General features: G+C 41.2%; 1 long non-coding RNA gene across 1 annotated transcript in view; it reads left to right on the top strand.

Annotated features, from left to right (window-relative positions):
• Positions 1–3,634: 3,634 nt before the first annotated feature.
• Positions 3,635–20,367, top strand: part of LOC130541437 (uncharacterized) — a 40,037-nt gene continuing 23,304 nt past the window's right edge. The window contains exons 1-4 of the long non-coding RNA XR_008955495.2: positions 3,635–3,781; positions 4,765–4,895; positions 5,091–5,214; positions 12,405–12,547. This is a non-coding gene — a long non-coding RNA (uncharacterized LOC130541437). The remainder of the gene's footprint in view (positions 3,782–4,764; positions 4,896–5,090; positions 5,215–12,404; positions 12,548–20,367) is intronic.

Raw genomic sequence — 20,367 nt, 5'->3', positions numbered from 1 at the left:
GACATGATGCCCTGCATCCCAGCTGCTTCAGCTCTAGCTGTGGCTAAAAGGGGCCAAGATAGAGCTCAAGCCATTGCTTCAGAGGGTGCAAGTCCCAAGCCTTGGCAGCTTCCATATTTTGTTGAGCCTGTGGGTGCACAGAAGTCAACAACTGAGGTTTGGGAAACTCTGCCTAGATTTCAGAGGGTGTATGGAAATGCCTGGATGTCCAGGCAGAAGTTTGCTGCAGGGGCCGAGCTGTCATGGAGAACCTCTGCTAGAGCAGTGCAGGAGGGAAATGTAGGAGCCCCCACACAGAGTCTCCACTGGGGAACTGCTTAGTGGAGGTGTGAGAAGAGGGCCACTGTCCTCCAGACTTCAGAATGGTAGATCCACTGACAGCTCGCACCATGTGCCTGCAAAAGCCACAGACATTCAACGCCAGCCTGTAAAAGCAGCCAGGAGAGGGGCTGTACCCTGCAAAGCCACAGGGGCGGAGCTGCCCAAGGCCATGGGAGCTCACCTCTTGCTTGCATCAGTGTGACCTGGATGTGAGAAATGAAGTCAAAAGAGATCATTCTGGAACTTTAAGGTTTAATGCCTGCCTTATTGGATTTTGGACTTGAATGGGGCCTGTAGCCCCTTAGTTTTGGCCATTTTCTCCCATTTGGAATGGGTGTATTTACCCAATGCCGGTATCTTCCTTGTATCTAGGAAGTAACTAACTTGCTTTTGATTTTATAGGCTCATAGGCAGAAGGACATGCTTTGTCTCAGAGATTTTGGACTTGGACTTTTGGGTTAATGCTAGAATGAGTTAAAACTTTGGGGGACTATTGGAAAGGCATGACTGTGTTTTGAAATGTGAGGACATGAGATTTGAGAGGGGCTGGGGTGGAATGACATGGTTTGGCTCTGTGTCCCCACCCAAAATCTCGTCTTGAGTTGTAATCCCCATAATCTCCTTGTGTCAAGGGCTGGACCAGATGAAAGTAATCAAATCATGAGGGCAGTTTTCCCCATGCTGTTCTCATGACAGTGAGTGAGTCTCACAAGATCTGTTGGTTTTATAAGCATCTGGCATTTACCCTGCTTGTACTCACTCTGTCCTGCTTCCCTGTGAAGAAGGTGCCCGCTTCTTCCCTTTCCTTTACAAATTATCCAGTCTTGGCCATTTCTTCATAGCAGTGTGAGAACAGACTAATACAATGAGCAAGGGAGAAAGACAAAGCAGCACGGAGTATTTGAAGGTGTGTCATTAAACATAAGCACTCATGATTCAAAGAATGGGACATGTGTTTTGTCTTCCAGAAGCTCCATTTGGTGAAGGAGACAGACACATGAAAAACAAGTGATGAGTCTCATGTGATGAGGCAGGAAGGATTGGGTACTAGATGACCCCAGTAGAGATAAAATGGGAATACAGGAGAGAAAGTTTTTTTTTATTCCTTAGAGAGCAGAGCGCTAATAGATGGATCAAATCTACAGGTGGGCAGATTTTTATTCATTGTAAGAAAGGATTCTCTAATAATTTAAGTAATCCAGCATTAGAGGGCACATCTCTTGGAAATAAGTGGGAGACTATCTTTGCTTTCCACTAATCAAAAAGATGCTGGATGCATTTATTAGAATCTGCGCCAGGTGGGAGTTGGATTCGGTGATCTCTAGCTTATCTTTAGAAACTCAAATTTGTAAGACAACTTTCAGTTGACCAAATAGCTTCCTTTCACTGGATTCATCCTATAAGAGGCCACAGGGTAGATTTCATGTTATAACGAAAACCACCACCACTACCATCACAACAACAATAGAAAAATGAGACTATCTTATTGAAAAGGAGAGTCATTATTTCCACGGGCATTGCTATTCCCATTAAATAGTTCCTATTGTCTATAGACAGAATGCATGATTCCAAACCAGGATAATAGATACAGAAAAAGTCCAAGAAAACATAATTCCTGAGCAAATAGTGGACTCCTTGACTTCTGAAAAGGGGGATGCTGGAATGCAGCTTGCATAGAAGGTGGCTGTGATAGGATTTACTCCAAAGTGCTAAGCTAAGATTTCCTTTGAGACTATTGCCTTTAAGCTGCATGACTCACCGGCAAAATTCACAAAACAAAAATGTGATCACTGAGGATTATGCTGCCATTGCTGGTAACACGCTGGCAATGATCATAACAGGACTTGCCAAGCACACATTGACCCTGTGAGTCACATTGGTTCCCATGGAGATTAACACCATCAGCAGTGGGGGCAACAGCCCAGAAGTGCGATTGGTGTTAGACAGAGAAGAGAAAAATGGCAGTATGATCCTCTAGAAATGCAGCAATTGGAATGAAAAAGGAGCATAGGCTGGCTTAACTCGGGAGAGAAAATGACTTGTAATGGCATAGCAACCTACTTCTCTTCCTGCAAATGGCTGGGGAAAAAGTGTGCTTCCTGGCAGATAGGCTACAATCTACTGTTATTTATCTGGCTATTTCCAGCAAATTCTCTTCTTATCCTAGATAGCTTATCTCTTCAAAGGAGTCTGTCCAAGGTGAACTCACCATGGGCCAAGAGGTCCTGCCTCTGGGACTGCACATCTGATTAACATGTTGGGGCTTAGGGGTGGGAAGGGCACAGTTTACTTAGATATATCTTGCTAGGTTTAAATTTTCTTTCTGGATACAAATATTTTTTACTGTTATTAAAAAACCCCCATGACTTCAATTTCACAATTTATGTAGTTATTTCATGTATTTTAATGGGGCAATTGGGTTTCTGATAATTATAGTCTATTTTTCCTTTGGAAGTTGTCATGGGAGCATGTGCTGGGCTGATGCCCCACCCCCTCTTGTCCTTTGCAACCAGGTCTACTTGCACACTTTTATGCAGGCTGCAGCAGCCTTGTGCATGAGTTGATCCCTCTGGTGCCTGACTTGCCAGCCCTCTCCCATACAGAGAGAGGAAAAAGTCTGAAGACACACATATTTCCCAAATTCAATATCTTGAGTAGCTGAATCATGCCCAGCTCAGATGAATCAAGGTATTTAAGGTGAGCTGCACTTTTTCTTGTCTCTTTTGTATCTGCAGTTGTGGAAAATGCCTGTTAGTTGATGAATGGTCAAACAGATGTAAGAAGAATAATTGGTTCCTAGCAAAATCAGATTAAACTGCCTCAAAAGTAACCAAGCTAAAATGACAACATGTCACCCTGGAAAAGAAGGAAAATAATGGCTTTCAAAGGAATGAGAAAGCACTTTTCAAGAAAATTAGAGTTAATAAGATATCTGAAGATGGAAAACATGCCATCATCCTTCCAAATGTTAGTTGTTGATGACTGTTCCATCTAGTGGGAGATGTCACTTGGCATAGAGAAAAATGCACTGGGCTGTTCATAACCATGGTCTCACCTGTATCATTGACTGTTGGTGAGGTGTTGGGTACATGTTCCAAGTTCACTGAACCTCCGTTTACTCATCTGTAAAATAAGCACTTTTACTCACACAGTCTCAGACCACTGAACACTGTGCCTGAAAGGGAGGACACTCAGTGTGTGGTAGAGAAGATGATGATGGTGATGTTGAGGGTGACCACAGTGATGATGACAATGTGATGATGACATAATGAGCCATCACATTAGTAAGGGTTTTCTAGAGAAACAGAGCCAATAGAATGTCCTAAGATATGCAGTTGGCAAGCTGGAGACCCAAGAAGAGCCAATATTTCAGTTTGAGTCTGAAGGCAGGAAAAGACTGATGTCCCATCTCAAAGCAGTCAGGCAGAGGGAGTTCCCTCTTGTTCTCACTCAAGGAAGGGTGAGTCGTTGTGTTCTACTCAGTCTTTTGACCTATTGGATGAGGCCTGCCACATTTAGGAATGCAATCTGCTTCACTCAGTCTCTCAATTCAAATATTAATTTCATCGAGAAACACCCTTATAGACACACTTAGAATTATGTTTGACCAAGTATCTGAGAATTTTGTGGCCCAGTAAGTCAACACATCAAATTAACTACCACAATTATGATCATCAAGGGATCTTGCCCTTTACTTCCAAATTCGGTGATTCTAATAAGGGTGCTTTTTTTTGTAAAGCAGTTTTCAAAAACTTGCTTTTTGTAAAGATTCTGACTTATAGGAAGCTCAGAGTTTTGCATTCTTTTGCTTGGGGAAGCAATTTGAAAAAGGAATCTTACACTTTCAGAACATGCTTTTCAAAATCCTGTTTTCTGACCTCTTGCTTAATGACACCCAATCTCACGGTGCTACATTGTGTATATCAGAGAAGCAGCCTAGCCTAGTGCCTAAGAGCTTAAGAACATTGTTAAATTCTTGCTTTGCCACGTACCAACTTGTGTAACTTTGGGCAAGTTACTGAACCTCTCTGTTTCGGTTTCTTCACCTGTAAAACGGGATGGAAATAGTGCCTATCTTATAGGATTGTTGTGAGGATGACATATGTTAATGCATGTAAAGTACATAGACTAGCACCTACCTGGCACAGGGTACACACCCATTAACTATCAGATATTATATATACAACTGAAAAATTAAAGATTTACAGTGGTACCACATTTCAATCCTGTTCATTTATAAATTAATCTGTTGTGAAACTTACCAGATAATATCTTTAATTGATGGTATTTTGTAGTTGTCACTCAGCTTCGGGATTTGTTGTCGAGTCTTCCTTGAAAAGCATTTGTGTGTGTGTGTGTGTGTGTGTGTGTGTGTGTGTGTGTGTGTGTGTGTGTATAAAAACCTCTGCTAATGAACGTTGATGCAATGCATCTGCCCACCAGATGGCGCAGTGCTCCCGCTGTTCTGAGGCTCAGCTATCCTGAGGGAGGCAGGGAATTTTGATCAGCTTCTGAAGAATCACCTCATCTCTCCCTGCAGAGAGCACAGAGCACAGGACTTCACGTTATGTCAAGTACATGTCGCTAGTTCTTGTTTGTGACTTTGTAGGAACTCGTAGGCTATAACACTATTTTTTGCAAGAAATTTGTATTATAGAAAAATGATTCATAAATTAAATAAATTAAAATGGTCATATATATGTATGTATGTATATACACACACAGATATAAACATGTGCACAGGTCTAACATAGTTTTTCTCTCTGCAGCATCTCTTGCAAAAGCCCAGCTCCTAGAGAGCAGGAGCCTTCCCAGACCGTGTCAAATTACCTCGGGGATGGAGAGACTTAACATGGCACTAGTAGAAATCAAATGGCAGAGCTCAGGTTTCTGGTAAGAGCAGGTCCTGGCTCCTTCCTTACATGAAGACCTGTCCAACACTGCTTGCTATCTCCTTCTGTGCCATCTGAAATCTGTGCCTCAAACCGACCAGCAGCCTTCTAAATCTCTTTATTCTAAATTTGGCACAAACTTCTTTCATCTGTGACTTTTGGAGTCTTCTGCTGCATCACCCCATGATCCAACTTGGAGTTGGGATCTGTTTCATTGACTTACCAGCTCTCATCATAAAGAAGCTTTTTTAGCCCCCAAAGAGTCTGAACAACAGACCTCCTCCACATGGAAATGGTGAATTGATCACACTGAAAACTATTTTGAAGTCAAGCAAGGCCAGCTTATGTCGCTCTCCTGCAGCAGAGAATGAGTTTCACTTGCTCACTTTCACACTTGCAACCTTTCATTTTCCACAAACTGTCACTGTGATCTGTTAGAAATATAAATTATGTCATTTCACTCTTCTCCCTAAAACTCTTCATAGATTGCACATTCTTTATTCCTAACATCTTTTATACACTCATTTCAGAGTACTAATGGCATTTGTAACACTATTACTTGCTTATTTATTTTATATCTTCTCACCTAGAGTGTAGGCTCTAAGAGTGGGAACTTTGTTGCTCTTGTTCTCCAAAGTATCCCTTTGAGCTAATGCAAAGTTAAATATAGGAGACACTCAATAAATAATTATGGAACCACACTGTTCTTTCAGCTGCCTGCCACTTTTCATGACTTAGAGCCCCTAAAGTCCATATCCAAAGAAAATTACAAAGTGACGATAATGAAAAACAAAGAACAATGATCATTTATTGAGCACATACTATACACCAGGCATTTCATGCACAATAACTCTATTTCTTGGATTTCCAAGTGTGCTATTATCATTTCAGTTTTATAAATAAGAAAGTTAAGGTGAAGTAATTGATCAGAAGGTACATGGAGCTGGGATAAAACCCACATCTCTTTGGTCTCAGAGTTGATACTTTTTCTTTTGTTCTAGGCTCTGTCTTTATCACACTCTCCTTACATTTTCCCCTGACTCTGAAGACGTTATTAATGTTTATAGCATGGAATATAGTGACATTAGATAAATGTAGAATATATCTGCATATTTTCTATCCTGACTCTAGACACAGACATATCAGAAAAAAAGCTCTTTTTAAAAAATTAATAAAGCAACTATGTTGCTCTCAGAAAATCTTTCAAACTGTACAATAGCTTGTAGGCTGGTCTAGTGGCAAGCCCGTAGGGTCCAGAAGGAAGTTTCATGCAGTGTAAAGCTTCAGATAGATCCCTGATGTCACCCTCATTTCATCTACGTTCTGGAAACAGAGAAGACTGAATGTAAAACAAATCCAAATTTATTTATTTATTTGTTTATTTGTTCATTTGTTTATTTTTTCGAGACTGAGTTTTGCTCTTATTGCCCAGGCTGGAGTGCAATGGCACAACCTCGGTTCACTGCAACCTCTGCCTCCCACATTCAAGCGATTCTCCTGCCTCAGCCTCCTGAGTTGCTGGGATTGCAGGCGTCCACAACCATGCCGGGTTGATTTTTTTTTGGTATTTTTTAGTAGAGACATGGTTTCACCATGTTGGCCAGGCTGGTCTCGAACTCCTGACCTCAGGTGATCCACCTGCCTCGGCCTCCCAAAGTGCTGAGATTATAGGCATGAGCCACCACACTTGGCCAAATTGATGTTCTTTCTTTCTTTCTCTTTCTTTTCTTTCTTTCTTTCTTTCTTTCTTTCTTTCTTTCTTTCTTTCTTTCTTTCTTTCTTTCTCTCTCTCTCTCTTTTTCTCTTTCTTTTTTTTTTTTTTGACAGAGCCTTGCTCTGTTGCCCAGACTGGAGTGCAGTGCCATGACCTCGGCTCACTGCAACCTCCGCTGCCTGGGTTCAAGCTATTCTCTTGCCTCAGCCTCCTGAGTAGCTGGGACTACAGGCACATGCCACCACACCAGGCTAATTTTTATATTTTTTTAGTAGAGATGGGGTTTCACCATGTTGGCCAGGTTGGTCTCAAACTCCTGACCTCGTGATTCACTCTCCTCAGCCTCCTAAAGTGCTGGGATTACAGGAGTGAGCCACCGTGCCTGGCCTGATGTTTTCTTAAGAAATGAGAGACACCAAGGCACAAGCATTCCTGTTTTGATGACCTGTTGAAAAAGTACAATTGCCCCAAGTGGAGAGAGTGACTTTCCTTCTACAATCTCAACCAGTACTTCAATAATGCAAAAATGCAGGGGGAGCAGCACACTAGCTGAAGAGCAACTAGAGGCCAGGAGGAAATGCAAGGGAGACTACCAACAGTGATGATGCCCAGCCTATGTGGCGGCACACAATGAAAGTCTAGTGCGCAGCAAAGGTGGCAGTACTGGGCAGATACAGAAGCTGCCAGCAGACCTGGCAGCCGTCTTTTCAGGATCCATGCCTAGCAGAAGGGACAGTGATATCTGGCAGATACAAGAGGCCTCTGACCAACAGGCTTTGTGCATGTGCAATCTCTTGGCATATGTTTCAGTGAGCTGATTTTCCATTTGGTCTCACATACCTTTCTTTTATCTTTGCTGTGATTTCTTTGATTTATTTACATTTTTATATATAACTGCATTCATTCTTGCTGGTTGATTCAAATCCTTGGAAGTGGAGTGAGTGAGTTTGGAGTTACGTCCCCTCCAAGAGGCATGGAGATAGCCTTGGAGACCCAGAGGCAAAGATGGAGAGATTTTGTCGGGGTGGGTTCTGTATTAACTGATGATGGTGGGATGATTACTGAGGATGTGATGCAATTTGCACTCACAGGCTAGTTAAGCTTGTTTTAGGGCACAAATAATACTTCTACCTTATCAGATAGTTGTGAGGACTGAATAAGACCGCATGTATGAAGTGTTTGATCAGTGCCTGGCATACGGTAGGTGATCAAAAGGGTTAATCTCCTTCCCCTTCCTTATTGTGTTCTCATGGAATTGTAGACTTCCTTAATGCATTGTACCGTAGCAGCATTCCTATCTAAAAGGTACTTTTAAGGAAGAGCATAATTATTTGAATAGTCCATTAAGAACATTAAAATAGAAAACCACCTGGATATTTTCTACACTGGAATAAACCAGAATAATACTAATGCAGAATGTTTGTACCAGGGACTGTTCTGAGTTCTTTACATACATAAAGTACTTAATCCTATTAGGTGTGCACCTTTACTATCTTCGTTTTATAGATGAGGAATACAGGTGCCAAAAGGTTACATAACTTTTCCAAGGTCACACAGTTGGCTAGTGGCAGAGCTAGAATTCATATCCAGGCAGGGACATGCATGCATAACCCCTGCATTTGCTGCACGGGTATGTTTAGGTAATAAAGCAAATATTGACTGAATGCTTTCTACAAGGAAGACAGTATGTGGCGTGCTGCAAGCTGCCTTGCTAAGCCCCAGAGGGGCCCCACTGACCATAGTCTAGTTAAATGCAGTGTATAGCCTGCACAGCTGTACACAGCAACCCTAGAGCACACCAAGATGTGATCCTTTGCCTGAAATCAGTCAGTCTGTAAAGCTGCCATTATGGAGAGCAAAAAATGTAGGAGCAGAGAGGACTGAAAGATTAATTTTGAGTCTTTTATCTATTTAAAAAGCACAGAGTTATGGGATAAGTTTGTAGGTACATGTTTCAAACTCATAGATTTCCCTTTACGGGTGTCAGCAGGAGACATGTCTCTAAGAGTTTAGTGCCTGGAAGCATTGCTTTCTTGGGAAACAGGTATTATTTTATTTTACAGATAATGTGTCTCCTATAATAGATTAAATAATACTTTCTTGGATGCATAGAAACTCAGAACCACATTAAGATTCCTATTTTTATAACTGTGTGCAATCTCTTGGCATACGTTTCAGTGAGCTGATTTTCCATTTGGTCTCACTTACCTTTCTTTTATCTTTGCTGTGATTTCTTTGACCTATTTACGTTTTTATACATAACTGCATTCATTCTTGCTGGTTGATTCAAATCCTTGAAAGTAGAGTGGAGTGAGTGCGTTTGGAGTTACATCCCCTCCGAGAGGTATCAGGTAGGCTCTTGTGTGCAGTTCTCATTCACCGTATGGAATGACTAGGTACAAGAAATTGTGCACAAGTCAATGTTTGATGTAAATGTTTCCTGGCTATTTTGGAAGGAAGAATATTTTTTCTGCTCTTTGTAGGGGAAGTGTTATTGTTCTTGTGGTTGATTGATTGATTGTATGATGACAATCCAGCTGTAAAGACCATCATTTTGACACATTTAATATTACTTTTGGTCCACTGAGGGCTGGCTTGATTTTGAAAACAAAGAGCTGAAAGGGAAAGTCTACTTTTGATAGGGAAGCCATGGAAGTTTTTTACAACAAGAAAGCAGGTGGTACTATTGGAGTAAAGATCAAGACAACAGCATACAATTCCCCCAGGTCTACTCTGTTCTCTTTATGTGCCGTGAGATACCACATTTAACATCTGCCAGGCTTGGGACTTGGTATCTATTTCCACTGGAGAGGAAAGAAAAATACAGGAAAATGTTCCCGGAGATTTCCATCTTGCTTAGTCTTTATTACAACCTTAAAAGATAATCATTTCTAATATTTTAGTCAATAATATAGAGATAGTAAAGCTTCGGTGAGATTAAGGAAGGTGCCCAAGGTCACAGAAAAGTTGGGATTAGAAATTGGATAGGTATGGCCTCAAACAGGATCAGCAAGCTCCTATTAACATGCAGTATAGTACTTGCCTAATAGCAAAACAAAATCATTTGCTACAATATCTTTGCTTATTGAAGCTATGAACAAAGAGGGGAATTACAGTACTTTCAGGGAGAAAAAGTACCTCTGTAGCCCTGTCTGCTGGTGCAGTTCGTGTACAGGAAGACAACAAATCTCCTTGAATCCTGAACTGCTTGTCAGCCTCGAAAGGGTCTTTGAGGTGGCTTGTATATTGATTGACTGAAGTTGCATGTAGGGTGCGTTGTCATCAAAAGGCAAGGTACCAACGGGCCACAGCTGCCATTAGTGCTGCCAGAGGACAGCCTATTTGGACAAGGAAAATAATCCATTGCTTGTCGCAGAGGAAAATGCCTTTGCTCTGTGCTGCCTTCTTCTGACTCGGTTAGGAACTTATCAATCCAGAAGATAATATAACGTGACTTTGTTTTTCTGATTTGGTGTTATTATTTCAGTCATTTAGGTCATTGTACATTTAAAAAAAAATCCACAGTGTGCAAAAGTATACAGTTTTATTTTCTAAAGATGAATCACAGTCACTGCTATTCCTCTGAGAAAGCAGGAGGCTTAACTGCTATCATTGACCTTGGCCTTTCAGAATCCTCTGTGGCCATTGCGGAGAAAAGAGAGCCAGCATCATCTGTTCTAGATTAGAATAATGTCTGCAAGTCTTAGAGGGCACCTTGATGCTTTGGCGGTCTCAATTCGCCACATGGGGTGAGAAAAACCTCTGTATGTCATGGGGACAGGGACTAGATAAACAATGCAAACAGTGTGTTTATAGATATGCAAATAAGCCTGCAAATTAGACTCCTGTCGGCTTCATTTAGAATGTAATTAAAAATTAAGAGGTAAATTAGACGCTAACATTCAACACCATATGGGAAAATATACATATTTATCAGAATAGCATATATGTATAATGCACGGGTGGGAGCTAATTGTGATGTGTGCAAAACTCCTCCATTTTGATATTGCATAAAATCAATGCGGGGAAGCCCAATATGTTGCAAGAATTACTTTTTAGCACTCTATGAATTAAAATTCATTCTAATTTAAGGATTAAATGAATATATTTTATGTGCATTAAATTCTCTGCAAACTTATACTAGCAGACATAGAGTTTCACAATTGGAAAGTGAAATGATAAATCAGGTACAGTTTACCTCCATATGCTATAAAATATTTGTGAAACTCATTTTTCTCAAATGGGGTCATTGGGCACATTCACCCTGGCAGGCCTTTTGCATATTGTTAATATGCGATCTATACTTAGAAAGTAATGATTTCCCTCTCTCAGCCACTGAGGAGTTCTGGGTGATTAATGAGTTAATGGCTGCATCCACACAAGGCCAAAACAACTCATTGAAAAGTGAAAAATTCAATCACTCCGCTGACTGTTTTGTCTACAAAGCAACCAAACTACCTCTGTGATTGATTTTCTTTTCACTGAATTGATTGCTATTTTTTGGCAACTTTGTCAAATTAACCAATTGTTTGATCCAACCAGAGTGCAGACCTTCTGTGAATGTAGCAAAACATTTTTATACTAACTTTTTCCCATCCCTGAAGATACACATAAGCAAGGAATCAACATATATATGCAGTACCTGTGTAAGAAAATTAGAATTATTCCATACTTTGGCTACCTTGTAGAATAAAAATTTAATTTTGTTCAGAGGGACATAGTTCTTTTAAAATAGTGACAAGTAATGCAAAGGATCTTTTCTCATTTGATTTCAAAATCTTCAGACAAGGCACTGAAACAAACCTGAATAAAGTGACCACAGAGTAGGCATATTATAGAGACAAAGGAAAACGAGCAACAATAATGAGACAAAAATAAAACAAAACCCCTGCAAAGACTGAAAGAGGTTTCAGAAAACAATGCAATGAATGAGCAAATTAGGAATTTTGAAGCACATTCTGAGAGCTAGAATGGCCAGTGTCAAAATTGGGAGACAGGTGTGGGAAGTAAAAGAAAGAGTTAAGAAAAAATGTGTGTTCTTGGCTGATATATAGATGTACACACTGCCCTGATATAATTGAACACTCTGGACAAAAATAGCTTCTTGTGTTCATTTATCTCTGTTAAATTTGATTGCTTTATTTTTAATAATGCTGGCACGCTCTGGCTAATGTGATGAAAAATATTATTCTTTAAAATGTTGGAGTGGAGAGCAGGTTAAAGCACGCCTGTTAAAGAGTCAATTAAAATTTGGAAAGGAAAGAAAGAAAGCTACATTGTTAGAAGCTTTGCTTTTAATTCATCCTAATTTGATGGTACAGCAGGTGTACAAAGAGGAAAGGGAAGTTCTCATTATTGTTTGCCTCAACTGAATACAAACAGTCGTGTTTAAAAAGGATAGAAATTTATTGAAACAAATGGTATTAGAGTAGAAATGAGTTCTGCCATCACTTACTTCAAACCTTCTTAATTTACAGATGAGTCTTCTGAGGTTCAGAAGGGTGAGATGACACATTCAAGGTCACATGGCTCATTTGTGCTGGAGTCAGAAGTTTCCAGATTTCTTGACTTTTCGTCCAAGGAGCAGTCCCTGTGCATGTGTCAGAGTTGAACAAGCCAGGTAAAAATTTTAAAAGTTGAAAGAAAAAAGTATGAATTCATTTCAAGAATTGTATTTGAATAGAGACTGCAGTAGACAGAGGTTCTGATACTGAGACCTAGGAAAGTTGAGGCCAGGTGAGAGTCCCCTTTCTGAGTTGCAAAATGTAATGTCACAAGCAGTTGCAAAATTGCATCTAAATGGGCCTCCCAGGTTCCAGGAGAGCAGATGGTCCTGAAGAAGGTCTTCCTGGCTGATCTGAGAGGTGACACCGAGGAATAAAGAAGGGAAGGATGAGATGAGCTTCTGAGTTTGGAAACTGCATTGATGTTGAAGATGGTCTCAAAGTTGTGTAAGCAAATTTCCATTTTTTGGAGAAAAAAGAATTATAGAAGAGGATTTTTTAAAAAAGCTAGTGTTACAAGTACTCTAGTGCTGAGGGTAAAGGTGAAGGCAGAGAAGAATTGAGCTCAGGTAAAGCCAGGCGATGTGGGAAACCTCAGACTGGGAATGGTTATGGTTGAATTTGTGATAGACAGAAGAGGAAAGGTCAGATGTGCATTTGACTAAATGCCTTTTGACAAAGCATCCGTATAACTCTGATGCTTCTCTTAAGAAAATTGACAGCTTGTCACTAGGCATTGCAATTCCATTGTGGCATGATGCATTCATATTTAGGAGACACGACAGAGGTGTTTACCTACCATCAGCCTGAACCAATGGCAAATAAAACAAGGCAGGCATAGTTTTATTTAAAAGGAAGAGCTGCTTTTAATTAGATAATTGAAAGAATAATATTTTTCATCAGAGAATTTTCACAGGATCACAAGATGGCTTATATATTGATAGGATAAAGAATCATTTAGTAAAGGCACTGTTGGCTGGGGAGGGGGCTAAAGATGGGGGCTGGTTTGGCACTTCAGTTGAGCTTTCTGTTCCAAAAAAGAGTGAGAAGAGGTAGGACAGAAGACAGAAAGAAGTGAGGTGGTCAGAGTGTATTTTTCTTTTTCTGTTTTTTTGCCTGAGGGTAGGCAGTAGGAAGACATGTAAGATATCCAGTGAGGATAATGGGTTTTTGTTTTGAGATTCTGGGAGGGGCCAACACTAACCATCATGGGATAGGCCCACATAGTTAAGAAGGGAGAGCAGTTGGTTGAAGAAGAGAATCTAGTTGGCACACTGAGGGTCTCTGGTTTCCTCTTAATGGGGATGCCTAGTCAAAAACCAACAGGTCTGATGTGGCAGCTGCGGGACACCTAAGCCCCCTTCCCCCTCCACACACCCCCACACTCACTGCCATCATCGTGAGAGAAGCAGGGTAAGAGGAAGTCTGTTCGAAAGAGCAATTTTATTCAAGAGAGACTGGGTATTCCCTAAAGCGGCTGTTTAAATTATTGGATCAAGCTAAATTTAAACCAGGTTAGACATTTAGTTAATTTATTTTTCTCTAACCAGCAGGTGGAAGTTCAGAGAAAGACAAGATTATAGACAAAATAAAGGCACTACATTTTCTCTGGTAAAAATGTCTCTTAACATTTTCATATCCTGTTGGTTTTCCAGGAAACATAGAAATACGCTGTAAGAAATAATCTCAAAATTGATGTGATGGATTAAAGATGAAAAAACATGCCTTGGAATACCTAATGGGAACATTAGTCTATGTCTACACCCAGATCAACATGACTGAATATAGCTTTCTTAAAAAAGCAGTTGAATTCAGCAAGGCAATTATTCTATTGCTCAATAAGACTTAATATTTGGATTGATTGAATTTCCTTTGCTTTTTATTTTGGAGTCTATGTTCATAGCCTCAATATAAGAGTGAAAATTTTCACGCAGAAACAATACATAATCCAATAAAGAGCCAGATACAAGACATTCTTTTATTTGGAAATATTCAAGGGAGTGTTTAAACAAGGGATGTCTTGTGATAGAGATAAGTACAGTCTAATTTGACAAATGTTGACAGTGCCCCATTAAGTGTGGGCACTTGATAGGCACTGAGATCCACAGGGCATGAGGGGTGGAGGGGAGCACCCTGAGGAAACAGAAGTCATGGAGAATAATTCTGATTGAGGAAGTCAGGAGGGCTTCACAGAGGAGGAGACCTTTGAGCTGGGCCTTGAAGAAAGACTATGATTTACAGAGGGGGAGATTTTTCACAGGAAGGGCATTTGAGCTGAAGAAATATGGACAAAGGAATATAAATGAATCAGTGCCACTAGGCTTACAGTCAGCCCAACAGTCTGATGTACCTGGAGTTTAGGATGGGTATAAGGTGGGGTAGGGGAGGTGTGGCCAGGAAATAATGTTAGAAAGAATGATTGGGGCTGAGGAATAGAGGGACTCAAATGGCTTGTGATTTAAAAACAACTGTTTGGCCGGGCATGGTGTCTCATGCCTATAATACCAGCACTTTGGGAGGCCGAAGAGGGTGGATCAGGAGGTCAGGGGTTTGAGACCAGGCTGACCAACATGATGAAACCTTGTCTCTACTAAAAATACAAAAATTAGCCGGGTGTTATGGCATGTACCTGTAATCCCAGCTACTCAGGAGGTTGAGGCAAGAGAATCACTTGAACCTGGGAGGCAGAGGTTGCACTGAGCTGAGATCGTGCCATTGCACTCCAGCCTGGGTGACAGAGCAAGACTCCATCTCAGAAAACAAAACGAAATAAAACAAAACAAAAAACTCTTTGTCCGGGGGGATTTGGAAAGAAGGCCAGCACAACCCACTTCATCTGACACTGCCTAGACTTGGGAGATGCTGGTATCTCTGTGACTAGGGCCAAATGTAAAGATTCAGAGCCTGTGATTCTTGTTCTGGGGCCTGCAGTGTAGAACAAGTAGCCCCAGGTTTGTGTTGCTTGTGTGACTGTTTTGATGGGCTCCATTGCCTTGGACTGACTGGATCTCCTATGCGTTATCAAATTTGCCCGGAAGACGCATGTGAGTTGCCACTCAGGGACCATGGACAGCCGCCATTGGCTGGAGGATCAAAGGAAACAGAGGAAGACTCAGTAAAAAGACATGTGGTCAACAACAAGCCCTCCAATGCCCATACTGGATAGAGAATAGAGGTGGCAAAACCTCAAAATAACCATAAACCCTGTTTTATGTATGAGGTTCACACAAAGCAACAAACTCTTGCGGGTATATTGCAAAATCTCTCTGAGGACGGGTGTATTTAATTTGTTATTTGAGTGTAGCACCTGTGTTGGTTCATTCTTACACAAATTCCTGAGGTAATTAGTTTCACAGAATATTGCCAGGTTGGCACATCTCCCCTGCTCCCATCACTTTTGGGAATATTGGAACTAGAAGACAGGTATTCTTATCGCAGAGTTATATTAATAAATTTAATTAACATAAAACAACATTAATTCAGTGGCTGGCACCTGAGGCTGGAGAGCGCTCCCTTCTTTCACACCACCAAATTGCTGATCTTGTGAGTGTCTGCCAGCTAGCAGTTTTTTTAAAGCCAGAGTTATTGAGGTATAATTTACATCTAATAAAATTCCCTTGTTTAGGAGTATAGTTCCAAGAATGTTGACAAATATAGAGTTGTGTGATCACCATAGTAAGGACAGAGACTATTTCCATTATCCAAAAAGCCCCTCGTGTTCTTTTACAGTCAATCCCCTCCACTCCCGTCAGCTCCCGGAAGCAACTGATTCCTGTCAGCATAGTTTTGCCTTTTCCTTAATGTCATATGAATGAAAGCATGCCATATGTAGCCTTTTGATTGTGGTTTCTTCCACTAGGCATAATCTGCTTTTTGGATTCATTCATGTTGTGGAATGGATCGTTTTGTTTCTTTTTATTGCTAAGTAGTTTCCCATTGTACAACATAATGTGATTGAATTTGTTTATTCACTTACCATTTGATAAACATTTGGGTTGTTTCCAGTATCTGGTGATTAGGATTAAAGTTGTTCTAAAAATTCACCTACAGGCTTTCATGTGTATATATGTGTCAAATTCTCTTGATGACCTAGAAGTCGGTCATATGGAAAAGGGTATGCATAATTTAATAAGAATTTTCCAATTCTTTTTGAAAGAGGCTTCACCATTTTGCACTTGTACTAGCAATGTATAAGAGTTCCACTTGTTCCTCGTTTTCTCCATCGCTTTATATTTTCAATTTTTTTTTTTTTTTGAGATGGAGTCTCACTCTGTCACCCAGGCTGGAGTGCTGTGGCTCCATCTCAGCTCACTGCAAACTCCATCTACTGGGTTGACGGCATTCTCCTGCCTCAGCCTCCCGAGTAGCTGGGACTACAGGTGCCCACCACCATGCCTGGCTATTTTTTTTTGTATTTTTAGTAAAGGCGGGGTTTCACTGCGTTAGCCAGATGATCTCGATCTTCTGACCTCGTGATCCACCCGCCTCTGCCTCCCAAAGTGCTGGGATTATAGGCATCAGCCACCGTGCCTTGCCTTGACATTTTTTATGTTATCCATGCTAACAGGTGTGTAGTGGCATCTCGTTGTGGATTTAATTTGTATTTCCCTAATGAGAAATTATGTTGGGCATATTTTCATGTGCTTATTTGCCATTCACATTTTTTTTCTGTGTTTGAGGCATCTGTGGCATTGGTGAAAAAATAGGCATATAGATTAATGGAACAGAAGAGAGTCCAGAAATAGTCTACTCATATATGGGCAATTGATTTCCTACAAGGTACCATAGTAATTCAATAAAGAAAGGATAGTTTTCTCAACAAGTGTTGTGGAGAGCATCGGACATTGGTGTAAAAGAATGAACCCAGACTTATACCTAACACCATATACAAAAAATTATCCCAAAATGTTTTATAGACCAAAAGGTAAAACCTAAAACTGTACAAATTGGAGAAGAAAACCCAAGAGAACATGTTTGTAATGGTGGGTTAAACAAAGCATTCGTAGATAGGACATAAGCAGCATGGACCATAAACAAGAAAGATTGGTGAATTAGACTTCCACAAACTTAGGAACTCTCACCCTTTGAAAGACACTATTAAGAAAATGAAAAGACAAACCACAGGCTGGGAAAATATATTTGTGAAATACATATCTTACTAGGACTTACATGTAGAATACATAAAGCACTCTCAAAAGTCAATAAGAAGCCGGGCACGGTGGCTTATGACTGTAATCCCAGCACTTTGGGAGACCGAGGCTCGTGGATCATGAGGTCAAGAGATCGAGACGAACCCGGCCAACATGGTGAAACCCTGTCTCTACTAAAAATGCAAAAAATTAGCCAGGCATGGTGGCAGGCGCCTGTAGTCCCAACTACTCGGGAGGCTGAGGCAGAAGAATCACTTGAACCCGGGAGGCAGAGGTTGCAATGAGCTGAGATTGCACCACTGCACTCCAGCCTGGGGACAGAGCGAGACTCCATCTAAAAAAAAAAAAAAAAAAAAAAAAAAAAAGAAAAAGACAACCCAGTAAAAAATGGCCAATAGATTTGAACAGACCCTTCACCAACTAACTTTTGAGGTTGAATGTGTGACTTTTTTTCAGACTTCCTGAGCATTGGTGCTGATGATCTTGAGCCGGGTGTGTTCATTCTGACCTACCCTCTGCTCTTGCAGACCTGTGCATTGTCGCTGTCCACCTCTGCGTGCTGGCCTCCCCTCCTGTGTGTCCCCAGCAAAGCACCTCTGTGCCTCCAAACACCAACTTTCCTGGACCACGTAACACCTCATCTTCACACAAACCACCCTCTTTCCCTCTCCTTCCTCCTTCTACCTTTTTTATTTTTTCCTAACAGAAAGAGCATCAGTTTCAGCTCTAACAGCTTTGTCGTACTACGTAAGAAAATCTTTTTTATACCGTGAAATTTTTTGTACAGCCAGGGAAATGTGGGGTCTAGCTTCAGTTTGGAGGGTGTTGAGTGTCATGTACTCTGTAAGAGAGTAAAACTCTTCTAAAGTGCTCCCTTAAACTCTAACACCCAATGTTTCCGATTACTATACTTTCAGGCTTTATTTTTCTGTCGTGTCTCCAAGAGAAGAGTAAAGAGAAGAACTGGCAAAGACTTGTGAGGGGCTTCACGCTGCCACTCTGAGTGGCACAATGCCCAGCTTGTGGTTCACAGTGTGCTCCATCTTGGTGAACATGCCTCCAGAGCTGGGTGGGACCGTTCCTGTGGTCCTCCTGCAGCCGGCTGGTGCAGGGAAGCAAGAGAGGTCTGAGGCTGAGCTGGGCCCCAGGGGCAAGCTGCTGTCGAACATTTCCTGCTGCCATCCACCTTTCTAAGGGCAGGAGAATGTTGGTTTTACACAGCAGGCAGATCTGACTCATAAAAATCACTTAACCCGGTATTTTAATTGCCCAGAATCCAGGTTGCTGCCTCAATTTTTTTTTTTTTTTGAGATGGGGTTTTGCTCTTGTTGCCCAGGCTGGAGTGCAATGGGCGATCTTGTCCCACTACAACCTCTGCCTCCCGGGTTCAAGCAATTCTTCTGCCTCCTGAGTAGCTGGGATTACGGGTGCCCACCACCACACCCGGCTAAAATTCGTATTTTTAGTAGAGACAGGGTTTTGCCATGTTGGCCAGGCTGGTCTAGAACTCCTGACCTCAGGTGATCAACCTGCTTCGGCTCCCAAAGTGCTGGGATTACAGGCATAAGCCACCGTGCCCAGCCACTGCCTCAATTTTTTCATAAAGGAGAAGTAGTCTGGAGCTGTGATTCTCCTTCCTGGCAACTCCTCAGAGCAAAAGCCAAGAAAAGAGCCTTAGGGTTGACTGAACCATATTATGGGCTGGCAGATTAAAATAAGAAAACTTGGCTTTTTAAAAATACATATTTCACGCACGTTAGAGATGTGTGAGGGAGAGGAGGGCATTGTGTGGGGCCCAGGTAAGGAAATAGACTTCAAAAGGACAACTCCTAAATCAGCCTTCAGTAGCTCATGAGCTTATTCACCGATAGTGGCTTATTGCACTTATGGATTTTCCTCCTCACCAATTAGAAACGTCCCAAAGATTCAGCTGGCTTGTCACTGACTGCAGCTCATTGTAGGGGCTCTTTGTTCTATGTTTAATTGCTGATTGCTTTTAGTACTGAATTTCAGATGGAGTAGGTGTGTGTGTCTGTGTGTGTGTACAAAGCTTTCATGTGAGAGCTTTATTTCTAGGGAATTTTGTGATTAAGCCTTGAACTATAAGATTTTAAACCCTTTTAGTAGAGGATCTTTCTTAAAATATAAAAACTTGTCTTCTGCTAACAATCACGTTTCTGTTATCTGTTAAGTAAGAAAATGCAAAAAGATTCCATGACTTCAGTATGTCGAATTAAAGAAGAACCATACCAGCAATTAGAAGTGTGAGGCAGGACTGTAGACCCTTTTGCCCTAACTCCAAGGACCCTCAACTGGGGTGAGCCCACAGGTTGTAGAAAACGGATGGGCTGGCGTGACGTTCTTATTTTATTTTATTCTTTTCTTTGCTCCATTTATTTCTTTTGGAGCACTTATACTGCTGGCTGAGAGTACAAAATGAAGGTCATGGATCATAACATGTCTTGGCTGGAAGGAATCTCAGGCATCCTTCAGCCAGGCACCTCATTTTACGGATGAAGAAACTGAGTCCAACAGCAGGAGAGTACCTTGCCCAATTTCAGGCAGCAAATCTTGTGATGGAGCCAGGAGTGTTCCTGTTCCTATGCCTCTCAACTGCCACTTTCATATTTTTTCTTCTTTAGCTGTGTGGAGAATGGCTGCTTGTCTCCCTCATCCAAAAACGCATGGGATTCAGCTAACAGTTTGTATCAGTCTAATGCACCTATTCACAGATTCTTGTAGTATTAGAAATCTTGTTTCTCAAGTTCAGTTTATTTAAAGTCATA

The sequence above is a fragment of the Pan paniscus genome, chromosome 3 (genome assembly GCF_029289425.2).
Source record: "Pan paniscus chromosome 3, NHGRI_mPanPan1-v2.0_pri, whole genome shotgun sequence".
Lineage (NCBI taxonomy): Eukaryota > Metazoa > Chordata > Mammalia > Primates > Hominidae > Pan > Pan paniscus.
Note: the sequence above shows the minus strand (reverse complement) of the source record. Positions and strands in the feature narration are given on the sequence as shown.